The 16243-nt window shown below is 40.3% G+C and overlaps 1 protein-coding gene across 4 annotated transcripts in view; it reads left to right on the forward strand.

The window, feature by feature from the left end:
- The first annotated feature begins 468 nt into the window (after positions 1-468).
- Positions 469-16243, forward strand: part of LOC119660900 (bromodomain-containing protein DDB_G0280777-like) — a 531029-nt gene continuing 515254 nt past the window's right edge. Inside the window, exons 1-3 of one of the 4 annotated variants that reach the window (XM_038069839.1) lie at positions 469-533; positions 1014-1312; positions 1808-2077. The gene's annotated coding sequence lies outside the window, so the exon portion shown is untranslated. Of the gene's footprint in view, positions 540-1013; positions 1313-1553; positions 2078-16243 lie in introns of those variants that run through there. The other 3 variants (XM_038069841.1, XM_038069840.1, XM_038069838.1) reach the window with 3 other exon arrangements.

Consider the following 16243-nt stretch of genomic DNA (forward strand, 5'->3'; position numbering starts at 1 on the left):
AGCTCTCAAGATTCTTTTCAAGTTTTCTAGGGGAATTCGTTGTTTGGGGCTTGTTCATTCAGATACACATATTGGATGCTGTGTACACTGAGTTTTGGAAGGATAGATTTCGATTCGAATTCGGATTGGGATGCTGTGTGTTTGCGAGATGTGTGTAGAGTTCTAACATACAGAGACGAGGAGCTAGCTCTCTACACTTTTCTTCGTCTTCGCCAGGCGTTCTGAACTCTCTGGGGCTACACTTAACAGATTCGTCATCAATTGGGGAGCAAGAAAGGAACAAAAAAAAAACAACACAAAAAAAGAAAGAAAGAAAAACGAAGTGGCTTGGTTTGGTGGTGGGGCGCAGCATCCAGCCAGCAGCAATACATTTGGTGATTGCATGTATAATCTCATATACGAGGGCATCTTGTTGCTTTGGTTGTCGGTTTATACATTGAAAAGAAACATTTTAGTAGCAGTCATATCGCGCTGCGCAAAAGTCGCATGAATTGGGGCCCCGTTGGTGTTTTCGTTATTGTTCTTTGGAAAACGTGTGTGTCTGTTATTTTCCTTTTTTTTTTTGTTTTTTTGATACTAGCCTTGTCTTGCCTTTTCTTCTTGTACACCTTCCCCATTTTATATTTAGTTAAGTTAAATATCGAAAGTTCTACAAAAGCAGAAAACACAAAAAAAAAAAAAAAAGATAGTAAACAACCAAACTGACGAAACATTGCAGTAACAGTAATAAAACTTCTTCAGCACCATCAACGACGAGTGTTAATATAATCATCTAGAAGCCGACAACAGTAGCAGCAGCAGCAACATCACCTTCCCAACCATTAGACTCAAGAACTGCCGGAACTATAGGAGGAATTGGGCCCTTCCTCCTTCGATCTTTTGTTTCTTCCTCCCTGAAATAGTGTGTGGTCCTAACATACATATATCCAGGATGCTAGCATCTATCTAATTCTTGGGTCCATCGAACTTATCTCTGGTCTTTCACAATTATTTATTTTATCTTCTAATTCAAGGAGAATAGATAAAACTCCTCCCGGGACTAGACCACTAGACTGAACAGTTCTTTAACAATAACCAAGAGATGACAACTGTTGTCGGCGGAACTAGGACTCCATGGCCCTAAGTCCTGATTATTATAATCATTCTTCAGTGCAATTTGTGTAGATTGTTGTGTTTTTGGAAGAGAAGGTCCTTTCAAGTAAAAGTAGTTTTCATCGGTATCCCCGGGTGGTTGCTGTTGCTTCGTGCGATATACCTTGAGGAAAAGGATATATTTTTGACTTTGAAGTAATGTCATCGAATCCTGATTGTGGTCTGTTATTCAAAGATTGTGATTTAAATTGGAACAACAGAAATAATACCTTCAAGTTTACTGAAAAGGACTCAATGTGCTCCGGTGTTTTGTTTTGATTCTTATGTTTTATATTGATTGATTTTTTTTTTAATAAAATAGATACTTTCCTACTGATTATGGTTGTTAAGATACAAAACACCTGATTGTCAATTGAGTTTAGTTCAGTACTTTTGTGCACAATTAATAAATTCTTAATGAATAAACATAAAATAACATTCCTATGTGGTATCCTTGCAGTGGAGTGTGTGAAATAAAAGAAAAAAAAAAAAAACAAATATCAATTTTTATTAATTCAATTTAAATACAATAAAAGCTTCAAATCGGTATCTAATATAACAGATTAATCGAAATAAAATAATAAATAACACAAAAAAATTAGAATAATGGTAAATTACCACAAAAAAAAGAAAATAAGTGACGAATTATCATTGAAAGTGTCCCATTTCCTTGCAGGTATCAATTTAAAGGCGTCAGTTAGTATCTAAAATTGAAAAATTACAAGTGCATAATATATAAATGTGAATGTGCTAATTATTGAAAATATTATATACGCACTATATATACCAATTTTCAATATATATATATATTTTTTTTGAAAATAAAAAAAAGTGACTAATCAAATACTGAATAAAAATCATAAAAATATCTAAACAGTCGTTATTGAAACCAGTATAAGATGTACGTCAATGAATGTAGTATGCATAGAAAAAATTTGCAAAAGAGGTGAGAATCATGGTCCCTAGATCTAAGTTTGTTTAATTTTGAAGAGTTTTATGAATTTTCCTTGTGGCAATAGTCATTAAAATTGAGATAGGTGGTGCTTGCATCTTTGAATCGTCCAGTGATTCCAGAAAGAATAGGAGACCCACTTTTCGGCTTTTTGGGCCAACTTACACTATAACCTTAATCGTTTCTCGGGAACCAACTGTTGGTTTCCAAAACAAAAGGAAGGTTTGTTCCTTCTTGAAGACGTACCTTGTGTTTTCGGCTAATATAGCGTTTTTTCCTGATTCTAAATACACTGTATTTCGGTAACCAATTACTCCCTCCCTTCCAATGATGTCTTAACTACTTGTTCTATCATTTCCTAACCGTCTCAGGGTCACCGAAACAAATTTTTAGTAAGGGTCGTCGTCGGGGAAGTTGGTCAGTCTTGCTTTGTTATTCCTGCTCGCTTAATTTTGTGGAAAATAGAAGGTAATGAAAATAGTACGCATAGAAAAAAATTGTAAAAAAAACTTAGGAATCAAGGTCCCTAGACCTAAGTTTGTTTAATTTTGTTTTACTTTGAAGAGTTTAAAGAATTTTACTTGTGGCAATAGCCATTGAAATTGGGGTAGGTGCTTGCATTTTTGGAGCGTCCAGTGATTTCAGAAAGAATAGGAGACCCACTTTTCGCTTTTGACTAAACCACACTGCAACATACATCGTATTTCGGGAACCAACTGTTGGTTTACCAAACACAAAAAGGTTTATTCCTTCTTGAAAAAGTACCTTGTGTTTTCGGCTAATCTAGTTTTTTCTTTTGTTTTAAATATACTGTATTTCGGTAACCAATTGCTCCCTTCCCTCCGATTATGCTTAAACCATCTCTTCTATGCGTTCCTAACCGTTTCACATGCTTCTTAGGGTAAGCGTAGCAAATTTTTAGCAAGTTCGTCAGGGAAATTGGTCAGTCTTGCTTTGTTATCTCTGGCGGCTTAATTTTTGAAGAAGCTCCCATTCCTCCCATTATGTCTAAATTACTTGTTTTTTTCTTTTCTTAACCGTCTCATGTGCTTGTGAGGGTGAGCAAATCAAATTTTTGGCAAGTTTGTCGGGGAAGTTGATTAGTCTTGCTTAGGCTTAGGAATCAAGGTCTCTAGACCTAAGTTTATTTCATTTTGTTTTACTTTGAAGAGTTTTAAGAACTTCATTTGTGGCAATAGCAATTGAAATTGGGATAGGTGTAAAGTTTGCATAAGTTCATCCCTGAAGCGCCTAGTGATTTTTTAATCAGTACTCCAAGGTTCAAGGAAAGTGTAGAAAAACCAATTTTCACTTTTAATTCAACCGTATTTTGGGAACCAACTGTTGGTTACCCAAACAAAAGAAGGTTTATTCCTTCTTGAAGAAGTACCTTGTGCTTTCGGCTAATCTAGTTTTTTCTTTTGTTTTAAATACACTGTATTTCGGTAACCAATTGCTCCCTTTCCTCACACTACATCTAAACTACTTCTTTATATCTTTTCCTAGCCATCCCACATACTCCTTAGGGCCAGCAAAACAAATTTTTAGCAAGTTCGTCGGGGTAGTTGGTCAGCCCTGGTTTGTCATCCCTTCTGGCTTAATTTTTGCGATCCTCATCGGATTCCGACCCTTAGCAGTCAGTTATCTTTCACAATGTTTTTGATAGAGCTCTTCTTAGCACTTCAATATTAAGGTACTCATTAATCCCCAGAGTTAGCCGTCATAAGTGTAGAAGGTTCGAAGGTTGAGAAAGGAAGAAATATTTTCGAAAACGAGGCACATCCTTCCCTGGAACGATGGCGTAGACCAGGACGCCTGGATAGCTTTCATTCAAGTTTGCAGTTTAAACCTTTTCAAAAAGGACTTTTGAGATTTAGTTTCAATATTATTTTCCTCCAGTATCTTCCATTATCTCAAGATGGATAGCTCAGTGGTTAGAGGGCTAGGATGTTGAAGGGAAAGGTCGCGATTGGAATCTCACTGCTGATAGAGGGAATTATATCATGACTGGATGTCGGATAACAGTCGACTCAGCTGTGAATGAGTACCTGAGTCATATGTGCGGCGAGCGCAATGCTGACAATACTGCCTCCTACAGGGTCGCAATCTTGAATGAAGTGCTCTAATGCACCTCAAGGCCCAGACTAAATTATTATTACTATTACTTTCCGGCTTGTCACAATCTTGGCAGATGCCAGATTTTACCAAATACTAGCACTAAGTGCCAGCCATATAGGCTCGGACGATCCTACCTGAGTCAATTCAGGGTAGTAATCAACGGCGAGCGCAATGCTGACCACATTGCCTCCTACAGGGTACCGCAGATCTACTTAAAAGATAAGGGGGGGGGGGGTCAGTGATTGGTTATTTTCGAGTTCTCACAATCTCGGCAGATGACGGATTTTACCTAACGACGATCCTACCTACCTCAAATATAAAGGAGCGCTGGTGGTGATGGCCGGTGGTTGGGCAATGGGAGAATCCGTCGAGAACTCCCCGTAACATCGAGCACGTATGCCTAGGGCTTCATTCAACTCCAATAAAAGTGACAGGCGGGCACGTTTCTTGGTTGAGACCTCACCATCAGTCAAGAGAGGTGATGAACTTTTCCTCTATAGTTGAGAGGGATTTCAAATGGTTGGTCTCAATTTGGCTTACTTTACGTTTGCCATTACACCGAATTTGAACGTCGGGAATCCTATCTAGCGTGGTTGTATTCTATTATGGTTTTCGCGAAATTCAAACTGAAATTCAAAAATATTGAGCATATTCAAGTCGTTTTTTTAAATATTATTTTGGGAAAGGAGTGGCTTCTTCTTCGGAGTATAGGCCCTGTATCCCTCCCTATGGAGAACATTTTGGACGGTTTGGGGATGAACTGTCACTATACCTGTTTTTTGCCAATTTCTGTGGAATAGATACTGCAGTTGTCTTCGAATTGTTCCTTATGTCCCGGAAAATTTGCCCTTTTTGTTTGTTCCAACTGGATTTTTGTAGGTCGGCCAATACCTGTCTTGTGATGAACAGATCCAATTTCTTTAAATTTTAAGGATTCAAGGACATTTGAAATTTTGATTTCTCCATCTTGAATATGAGTCTATCTCAGTTACTTAGTGATATACAACATTTCCGCGACGGTAGCCTGTACTTTTGTTATTTATTTCTTATTTTGTGTGTGATGATCAATAACTGTCACTTAGACCAACATTTGGGATGTACACTGCTTCCTGAAGGATTATTCAATGGTTATGGTATATATATGTGCCTCATCATTAAAATTCCTATAATTTAGAGGAATTTTACAACTGCCTGATGTTTGGTAGACTCCTAGGTGTAGTTACTTTCCTGCGTTGCATGAAAATTGAGCATTGCTCTTGAATGTGCATGAAGGTTTCACTGGCTTCCTTTTATAATCTGCGGATTATATCCTTGGATATCCCCTTTTTTTGATAAGTGAGAGTTTACTATATCGGAACCCTACACTATAACCCTAAGACATTTCTTGGTAAGGTTCCGACATTCGCGCGGTGACAGTGGTTTATGCAATATGTTCCTGGAGTCGTCTTTGATTGTCACATTACTGGTAAGTCCACCTGGTAGACCCGCCAAAAGAAACGCGGAAAAGGTGACTTCCTCATGGCCTGGAGTTTTCTTTATGGGTCCCAGAACAGGGACTTTTGAAAACTCAGCGTGATTGTGCGATCTAGACTGGGGTTCGCATAATTTTTACTCCAACCTCGAATTTCTTGACTGCGACAGTGCCACCGGGGAATAATTCGGAGAATTATCATAAAGTATGGTCTCGGATGGGCTGCAATCTTTCACTATTCAACTGAGCAATATTTTATTACGTCGGTAGACACAAAGATTGATTTCCACGTAATACAGTCCACAGTTGTTCTTCTTCCGGTATGGGAGGTTCTAATGACCATCAGACAATGAAAACAAAAAGATCCTGCCTAAAATGGAGCCAGAGCGAAGGCCAGGACTCCAGACAGCTTTTAGGGATATCGAATTTGTGGACCTCGACGCAAAACCGGGATGTTTTAGGTTCCTTATTAAGGCAGGCCTAGACCGGGCCGTTGATGATGATGAATAACCATCGGATATGTTTTGAATTCCAGCCCTTGCAGCAAAAAATGTGGGATTGTGGGGTACTCTTCCTTTTTTCGATAGACATATTTTCCATCCCTCAAAGGGCTCGAAATATTCTACGACTATGCCTGATACTTTTCGCGCCTTCCTAGTTTTTTGTTCAAAAATATACCTTTCCATCGGAAAAGTCTAAGATCATCTGTTTCCTAATTCAAAGGCTATTCTTCTTCCTAGTTTACTTGATGACCTTATTGATGACCTATTGGTGGTTTCAGAGGTAATTCGCCAAGTTGGCGAGAATTCCCTTAATATGCTTAGGCAGTTGGTAGGGAGCCACTCTAACGGCTTCAGTAATATTAACGAGGGCTGTACCTCAATTTTCATGCACAATAGCCCAGTTTGAAGATTGGTTAAACAAGCGCCACATTTTCTGTAATGCACACGAATAACCTTGCGTTTTGGCGTCAGCTGGGACTGAGAAGGATAAGGATAAGGATATAGACGATATTGAGAATGGGAAGGTTCAAAATTCCGTCGTATATTCTCGAAGCAGCTCATATAGCAGGATGAAAGTACATGCCGACGGCCACTTTTGTATATGTCGATAGTGATTTTGCCAGTGCACTGCACCTATAAGTAGATGACTAGCACGATGACAGTTCGGTACTTTCCTTCCTAAACTATAGCTTTTTGATAAACTATAGCTAAATTGCGGGTGACATTACGGTCACCTGTAACGCTCATCTAATTTAACTTTTGTCTGGTACGGTCGCAAGTTTGGTTCGTTTGGATTAGGCTTTGACATATCTTTTGGTACTCAACTTGGTCCTTGGGAGATTCTAAAATCGTAGTAAGCCATAAAAAAATACTTGGTTTTAAGTCCATTTTACTTTGCTATTGAAATAAATGGAGCAATGGAATCGAACCCCTCGACAAAATCTAAGTCAAGAAATTAGATTCTGGACGCTTCCGGTGCAAAAGGTTTTGTGTACTTCTTTTATAAAAACATTAGAGCAGACATTTGTCACAATTATGTCACAATATCCACTTTCGCTTGCTATTGACATTCAAGGTCTTCGAATTTCCACTGAACTGACAAATTTGATCTAATATAACTTTGTTGGTAATAGTGCGATTTCCACTAAACTTTTTAGGATCATCCTCTATATCATAGCCTATATTGCTGCATTTTATTTTATATTTTATTTCTAGTATGAACTTAGGGGGGCGGGGGTCTATCGTCAATTACTAAAAATTATAGTAATATCCTATTATTAGCTTTATTTGAACAGATAACAGTATGGCGGGTATTTCGGAGTCTAGGGTGCCTAGGCGCTTTCTGATTTTTTCAGACTTTTCGATTGGGCAGCTTCCAAGAATAGGCTCGTGAAAAAAATGACGACCTTCCAGCCTCTGTTCTCCCTTCTTGTGAATTAAATGTCAAAACTGTTCTGAAATCCCACATGACTATATTTGGTGAAAAAAATCTCACACTTTTCTTGAAATATCGCGTAGAACGATATAACTCACTGCATGCGTTAATGTTCATAGTTTTGCACCTTCCCACCCAAATTTGACGCCAATAATAACCTTAAAAAAGGTACAAATCATGTTCTCCAAACCAAGTCAGTCTTTGGAAGGCGTTGATGTTAATGTTCCTCTTTTTTGGTCCTGTCAAATACAGAGAAGGATTTCTAAAGCATTTTTGGGATTGCAGTGTTAAGTTGGGGTCGATTACATCGATGGGTTCAGCTTCTTCGGGCTATCGTAGAATATCGATGCAAACAACGCTTTTCTTTATTGCATTTGAGCCAACTTCTTGTAATTGAAAAATCGAACGTCTCCTGTCTTTAGGTTATTCCAATTATTCCCTCCTTCAATTCTCTTGTTTTTGAATCACTTTGATAGCTCTCAGTCGTATAAAAATTATATGGTAAATCACTACCAATGATTCGGCAAGCTGACCTAGCATATGACCCTGATCTTGCTCAAAAAAAGCCTTAAGTCATTGGTTTTTCTGGTTCCCAGAGTGAAAATTTTCTTGAACGCTGAAATCTCCATCTTTGAAAAATTACCACAATAAGTTTTGATAAGCATTCGATTGATTTCTGCCAATGAAATCTTAATCTAATCCAAAGCGGAAAATTAAAATCTTATACTGAAGTGATACTTTGTTAACTTAAAGTTCGGCATTTTCAGAATAATCAAAAGCAAGGGTTTGAAACTAGGCTTCCTATATTTTTGTTAGCTTTTGGGTTCCTATAAATGCGGTATATCCGTTCGGTAGCCGGACTTCATTTTTCAGCTCTCTCCGTAGGGGTGTGTCGTTTCTGACGCCTTTGAATTCTTCTAGACCTTTTCTAAGTCATTCTTGCAAAAATTTTTGGAGTCAGTGAAGTCTGTCGTTGTTTGGTTGTCCTTTGACTTGCAGTCAGCTGCCTTCTCGTCAAAATACAGGCACGATACATGCTGAAGCAGATCATGTGATGTAGTGTTGTAGCTAAACCACGACTACCTTCAACCTAAGTGCAAAGACTGCCCCCTCCCCCCCACTACTCCACTCTCCATCGTAGAGGGTACTGGTAGAGCAACCCTTTAAACATTTAGCGGAGTGACCCCCTAGTCGAACCAGGAAGGGGGGAGCATACCTTGCCAATCAAAACCTGTACGACTTATTTCGGTTAGAGAGCTTGATTACGGCTATTTTCCAGATGAGATTTAATAACTGGTGTCCTTTGTGATCGACGTATCAACGAACGTCTCAAATCTAAAATTTACCGCAATGTCGTCCGTCCCGTCGCTCTCTATGGTTCTGAGTGTTGGCCGACCATAAAAGACAATGAACGGCGTCTTGCGGTAATGGAGACGAAGATGCTACGTTGGACTAGTGGCGTGACACGTTTAGATCACATCCGAAATGAGGATATCCGCGATCGTTATGGGGTTGCACCGATCGTGGAAAAGTTGCGAGAGAGGCATCTTCGATGGTATGGTCACGCAATTCGTGCAAACGAGAATTCACTTGCCAAGATTGGTCTGAACATCGTCGTCGATGGTAAACGACCAAAAGGCAGACCTAAGCAACGGTGGCTTGATACGCTGGATGGGGATTTGAAAGCCTCGAGATTGCACCCAGATCAGGCCAAATGGCGAAGCCGATCACGACGAACCGACCCCGCTTGTGAGCGGAACAAAGGCTGAAGAAAAAGAAGAAGATTTAATAAATTTTTGGTAGCAGCTTTGTGAACTAAGTGGACAAACACCAAATACTGAGACAACGCCTCAGTATTGGCCCCCAGCCCTGGAGCGCCGTTTTACTTTCCTCAAAGGTCATTAACGTTTTTTCCATATCTGAGCGCTATTGTACCGAAATTTGGTGTCTAAGTGTAATTTCGTGGTGTTTCTAGCGATTCGAATTACTTGAAATAATTAACCCTTGAGGTAAGTCTTGTTGGCACTGATGAAGGGAACAAGTGGTTCCCGAAATTTCGGTATTTGCAAGACCAAAAAGTAAGTCCGAATTTGTTCAAATAACAGAAATGGTGGTAAATTTTCGTCCCCTTTCTCTGGTCCTCCACTAAACCCGAAGGGACCGTTTCTTATAAATTTGTGCTGCCTCATATCACAGGGTGCAGATTAAGGCTTCTTTTAATCCGAAAAAAAATTGTTTAAAGTGTATCCATTAGGATGGATTTGTTTGGGGTCCATCCGGAGATTGCGGAATTATTTTTAAGAGCCGATTTCCTCTTTAGTTGGGAGGCTATCCAATGCCTCATGAACTTCATCGCCTTGTTTTCTTTTTCACCATACCATGCTATTCATTTGAGTAACAATACCCTTAAAAAACAATAAAACTATTTATGATTATAATGACGATATTGAGACGTACTCCGGGGACCAAAAAACTTCTTATAAATGTTGGGGGCCATACGTTTGTATGCTTGTATTTAATTGTATTCGAATGTCTTCCATTCATCATTTCTTCAGCTATATTGAAAAAGATGACAAAGACGACGAATGCTAAGCTCTTTAATTTTTATTATATTTTTTTTTTCCTTCATGCATGTTCCTCATGCCTTCTTGAACAGGGTATGCTCTTTTCACCGCCAACGTAACGTAATTGCTCTACATATGAGCATATATGAATTATTTGAATACATTTCCAAAGAAATCAAATCTATAGCTATTTTACATAGAGATCTGTAAGATAACGTGTGTAAATATATAAATATATTCTTCTCAGATATTATGAACACATCTAGAAACTTGTGCAAAATCATCAGTCTTTGAAGTAAGATGATGCCCACCAAAATTGGTACAACCTTCGTCTTTAATCTATTGTGTCCCTGATAACAATAGCTTTCCGGTTAAATGTGTTTTATATATATGTATGTGCGTCTTATGAAACCATTCAACGGGTTTTTTTTTTCATAAAATTTAATAGATTCTATTGTCAGGATGTAGTCTTTTGATCGCGCTATTCATTGTTTTGCATTCAACACGAATAGCACTTTGAACCAAAAATCGTAGTGTTACAAATATTGTTTAGTATTCGTAATGTTGGGCTTATAATTTATTGAAATTATAATTAACGAAGCGAAAGAGACATGATAAGAATTAGGCGGAAAATTCTCTCAAATATTTGTATTCTATTGTCAAAAAATTGTCAAAAATTGTCAAAAAATTGTCAAAAATTTAAAAAAAAAATACATTTAAATATTTAAAATTAGATCTACTTAATTATTAATTAACAAATTATTATAATTATTAAAATAACACCATATCCACTTGATGTCGGACTGGACCAAATGGGGACCAACTTACTCCCTCTTTTTTGGTCCAGGGACCCCCGTTCAGAATTAAGGCCCAAGCTCCAAAAAATGAAAAGGCGAAAACGGATTTACAATTTCTTACCAGAGCAGATGCAACTCGTCAGAAGTTGCCTCACCTCTGCCCTGGGAGTAGCGTCACCAAAGCGGTTTGCAGATAATAAACCTTCGCAAAACATGACATGGCTACAAATAATATTGAGCCTAAATCCGTCAGTACTTTAGACCATAACTTGGCCAGTGCTGAAATATTTTGTTTGAGGGATCCTAAGTCCGCATCTACTTGATGTCAGAGCGGAGCAAATGGGGGCAGCAACTTGCTCCCTTCTTTTTGGTCCACCCCTCGTTTGGGAATGGTACCCAAGCTTTAAAATGCGGACTTAGGATCCCTCAATCGTCAAACAATATATTTCAGTTCTGACTCAATATATTGGGAGTACAAATTAATTCGGTCCGTGTTTACACAAAACCTTATTAAAATCGGTTTACCGTCTGTCTGTCTGTCTGTCCGTCTGTCTTTTTTTTCCGATGGAAGGTGGAAAGTTTCAAAAGCTACCGCAGGCTCCTGCCACACGATTATGTGGGACTCTTACCCACTAAAACCACCTCCTTCTCCTTCCACTCGCCCCGCGGGACTCCCATTTGGTATTACGTCGCGGGGTTGGATCAGAATGTATTCTGCGCTCATGTCAACATTCGTGTTCCTCTCGCGTTAATTCTTTCGGATGACTTCCTCCTGCCTAAGTTTCTTTCCGATGGCTGTAATCACTTTTTCAACTTCGGTCCATATCCCCTTGGCTTTCACCATAAGCTCCATGATATTTTCGGGTGTAAAGTGCTCCCCGGTTGTAGCTTCTAATGTGGCCCTTTGGGTTTCGAATCTGGGGCAGTGAAAAAAGTTGTGTTCTGCGTCATCTGGAATGTTTGCACACTGTGGGCAATATGGCGAATCATCGCGCCCAAATCGATACAGATATGCTCGATAGCCTCCGTGTCCGCTCAAGAATTGAGTTAGATCGAAACCTACTTCGCCGTGAGGTCGCTCGATCCATTTCCGGATATCCCATATGATTTTGTGAGTCCAACGGCCTTTTTCTGACTCGTCCCACTTCTCTTGCCATTCCGCGACAGTTTCAGCTCGTGCCAACTGTCGCCGGTGAGGTACGTTCGATCGTAAAGTCGTTGTATTTCTTTCGCCAGAATCTCAATCGGGATCATTCCTGCTATCACGCAAGCTGCTTCATTAGAAATTGTTCTGTAAGCGCAACATGTTCGGAGTACACTTATGCGATACGCAGCTCCAATCTTTTTCTTATTTGCTGTATTTATCAGTGCATCTGCCCATACTGGGGCTGCATACAGTAGGATCGAACTGACCACCCTAGAAATAAGGAGTCGACGGCTTGGCCTTGGGCCACCTATATTTGGTAGCATTCTCGCAACCAGCGCTCCGATGTTATATGCCTTGGTTGCTGCACCCTCCACATGCAATCTGAAATTCAACCTCTGGTCAATCATTACACCTAAGTATTATACTTAAGTGCAGGCTTGGAATAAATTGTTTGCGTTCCAACTTTGATCTTCTTCTTCTCCGCTTGGTAATAAGTACTACTTCCGTCTTATGCTCTGCGAGCTGTAGACCAGCATTCTCTAACCAGGGTTTAATCTCATAGACTGCTTCATTTACATAGAGCTCGGTTTCCTCGAGAAGGCATGCAACAACCGTCACACCAATATCGTCCGCGAAACCAATGGGGGCCACACCAGTAGGAAGGTCTAGGGTCAGTACCATGTTATACATAATAATCCACAAGAGTGGCCCTAGGACAGACCCTTGTGGAACTCCGCATGTCGTTTGGTAGGATTTCATTCTTTCATCTGATTCGCAGCACAGAGTCCTATCGATTAGGAAGTCGGCAACAATACGCACCAGGTACTTCGCCACGCCTAAGTTAATTAGGGACTCAAGTATCTTGCTCCATCTAGCGGAATTGAAGGCATTCTTCACATCAAGTGTAATCACTGCACAACATTTGCCCTCGTCAAGTGCGGTCTTAGCTGTGTTAGCTACTGGGACAAGTGCATCCGTTGTAGATCTCCCCTTTCGAAAACCGAACTGATTTTCGGAGAGACCGCCATCCTTTTCGGCAATTCGAATTAATCTGTTATAGATTACTCGTTCGAATAGTTTGCCAGTATTATTTAGAAGGAATATCGGCCTGTAGGACGAAGCTTCACCCAAAGGTTTGTTTGGCTTGGGGACTAGAATTAATTTCTGCTTCTTCCATTGTGTAGGAAATACTCCTTCTTTAAGGCATGTGGTGAACGCCTCGGCAAACATATTTGGAGCTATTTTTACTGCTGCCTTCAGAGCTTTATTGGGGATGCTATCCAAGCGGCGCTTTATTTCCAACAATTTTATCGGCAGCTTCGAGGACTTCCTTTTCGCTTACCATGGGAACTTCGGCGGTGTCTATCTCGACAGTGGGAAGGTTAGCGGTACTCACATTTTGTGGGAAAAGATCCGTTACTATTTCATCAAGCAGAGTAGGGGAGGAGATCGGTGGGGAGCGTTTGCCTTTAACTTTCGATATTACGGTTTTATAGGCGCCACCCCAGGGGTTCGTGTCAGCTTCATTACACAGTCGCTTAAAGTGTTCGCTTTTACTTTTCATGATGGCCACATGTAGTTTCTTCCGAGCGTTTTTATATGCTTCATGTAATTGCTCGTATCCAGATCGGTTTCTATTTCGCTGACTGCGCCTTCTGGCCTTGAGGCAGGCCTTGCGGCATTCTCCGATTTCAGAATTCCACCAAAAGTTCGGAACTCGCTTCTGTGATACAACATACCTTGGCATGGATGCGTCACATGCTCGTCGCAAATTCTCGCCAATCTGCAGAGCTTTATTTTCTGCGCTTCCTTCAAGCGCTGTATTTTGCTGCAAAATCTCTCCGAAAATCTCCTCGTCAAACCTATTAGCTGCCCACCTTTCAGCTCTCGTCCGAGACCGTTTCATTCGTGTCCGTCTGTCTGTCTGTCTGTCCGTAACACGCATTTTTCTCGGAGACGGTTATAGCGATTGACACCAAATTTCGTAGAAAGGTGGGAACTGTGAACGCTCACGCATACAGTGAATTAAATCCTTTTACGTCGAATTTAAGGGGGGGGGGGTCCCCATACATGCAAAAGGGGGGTGTAAAATTTTTTTTCATCAAATGTAGTCATGTGGGGTCTCGATTAGTACTTTTTTAAGCCGATCTTAGTTTTGACATTCGTTGGAAGGGTGAGGAGCGCGGGGGGTTGAAAGTGATCACTTCTTTAAGGGGGCCATTCTCAGAAACTACCAAACCGAAAAATCTGGAAAAAATCAGGAGGCTGCCACTATATGGTGCCTGGGCTCTGAAACACCTTTCATACCGATACCTGTTTAAATAAAGTTAATAATAGTATATTAATACAATGGTTAGAAACCCTCCTTAAGTCCATCCTAGTACCATGAAATTTTGCATATGATATAGGCTATGATATAGAGCATGATCTTGCGAAGTTTGGTGGAAATCGCACTATTACTAACAAAGTTATAATACCTCAAATTTGTTGCTTCTTTGAACATTGAAGTGGATACTCTCACATAATATATGGATATATTACGTGCTACGTACTAAGATATACACAAAACCTTTCATATCTGAAGCGTCCAGCTTTCGGTTTCCCGACTTGTCTAGTGTTAAAAATGCAACAAATGAAACAAAATAAATAAACACCAACATTTTCCCCATCTCTCAGGCAGTTTTCGAATTCCACCGCGAAAAAAATTTCTTGTCCTCGGAGACGATTCAAGTTTGAACCTAATTTTCGACTTCTTCCGAAGAAGTGTACCGGTGACCTGCCGAATCGTGCTGCATCCATCGGAACAGCCAGTAATCGGAAGTTGCAATGTCTGATGAATACGGCAGTGCGGTAAAGTATCGCACTTTTCACGACGTTTTCGACATGAGGCCGAGGGTTATCATGCAAAAAAATGACTTTATCGTGCCTTTCCTCGTATGTGGGCCTTTTATCTGGTAATGCTCAGCTGAAACGAATCAATTGTATTCTATACCGATTGCCTGGAATGGATTCATCAGGTTTCAGAAGCTCATAATACACAATTCCCTTTTGGTCCCACCAGATATACAACACGACCTTCGAACCATGAACCCTAGGCTTTGGTGTTGATGTTGAGGTCGATGGGAACCGTTGACCGGACCTAGCGAGGTATTTTATTTTCTTGTGATTATCATAACATATCCAAATAGTATAGAAGACGAGGCGGGCCCTGCCTAAGATGGAGCGATGGCGTAGGCCAGGACGCCAGACAGCTTTTAGGGATATCGAATTGGTGGACCTCGGCGCAAAACCGGGATGTCTGGAGTTCCTTATTAAGGGAGGCCTAGACCGGATACCGGCTGTTGCGCCGTTGATGATGATTAATAAATGGAACATGAGCTGTTTCAATAATAGAGTATGGTCCCCCAGGATTAGGTTTTTCCAATAGTTACATCTAAGGATGCGTGGCCTAAACAAACGTATAACCAGAGTGGGGCAAAATTGTTCAACTACCTCGACCTGCGTTACACAAGCGTAGGACACTATCCCAGAACATATATGGGGTGTGGTCATTCTCCACACAGAATCTGCAGACACTATCCGTAGATGTCCTTAGCTTCCCCAGGTGATAATGTAGCCTGCAGTGACCAGTGATCCATAGGCTCTTCTTCGAACGTAGCCATGAACCCATTTCTCATTTCATAAAGGGGTTCTGATTCGTGTAGCGGCGTCCCTGCTCCTTTTCTGGCCTCGTCCGCTAGCTCATTGCTTTCTAACCCAATGTGGGCTGGAATTCAGAGTATCCAGATTTTATTGAGCGAACCAGGCATGTTCTATCTGTTATGGGACTTCCATACCATCTTGGATTTCAGATAGTTGGATTTAAATGCCTAAGAAACCAACCCTTCTAGTTCCTTTCGAAGTTAAAGGAAGCAAACCTGTCTGTGGCATATATTTCCGCTGGAATATACTAATGGTACTAATGGGTCCTTAATATAGTTACTTCAAATAGCCAGATTGGACCACATATCTACATATAGTATATAAGGTTGCCATTTACCCTTGATAGGGTATAGCGCGTCAATCACATCTACGCGTTATCGCTCGCGGTTACCTGAAATGCACTTCAGCATTCCCCTCAGGACT

Source organism: Hermetia illucens, chromosome 7, assembly GCF_905115235.1.
Source record: "Hermetia illucens chromosome 7, iHerIll2.2.curated.20191125, whole genome shotgun sequence".
NCBI classification, from domain to species: domain Eukaryota; kingdom Metazoa; phylum Arthropoda; class Insecta; order Diptera; family Stratiomyidae; genus Hermetia; species Hermetia illucens.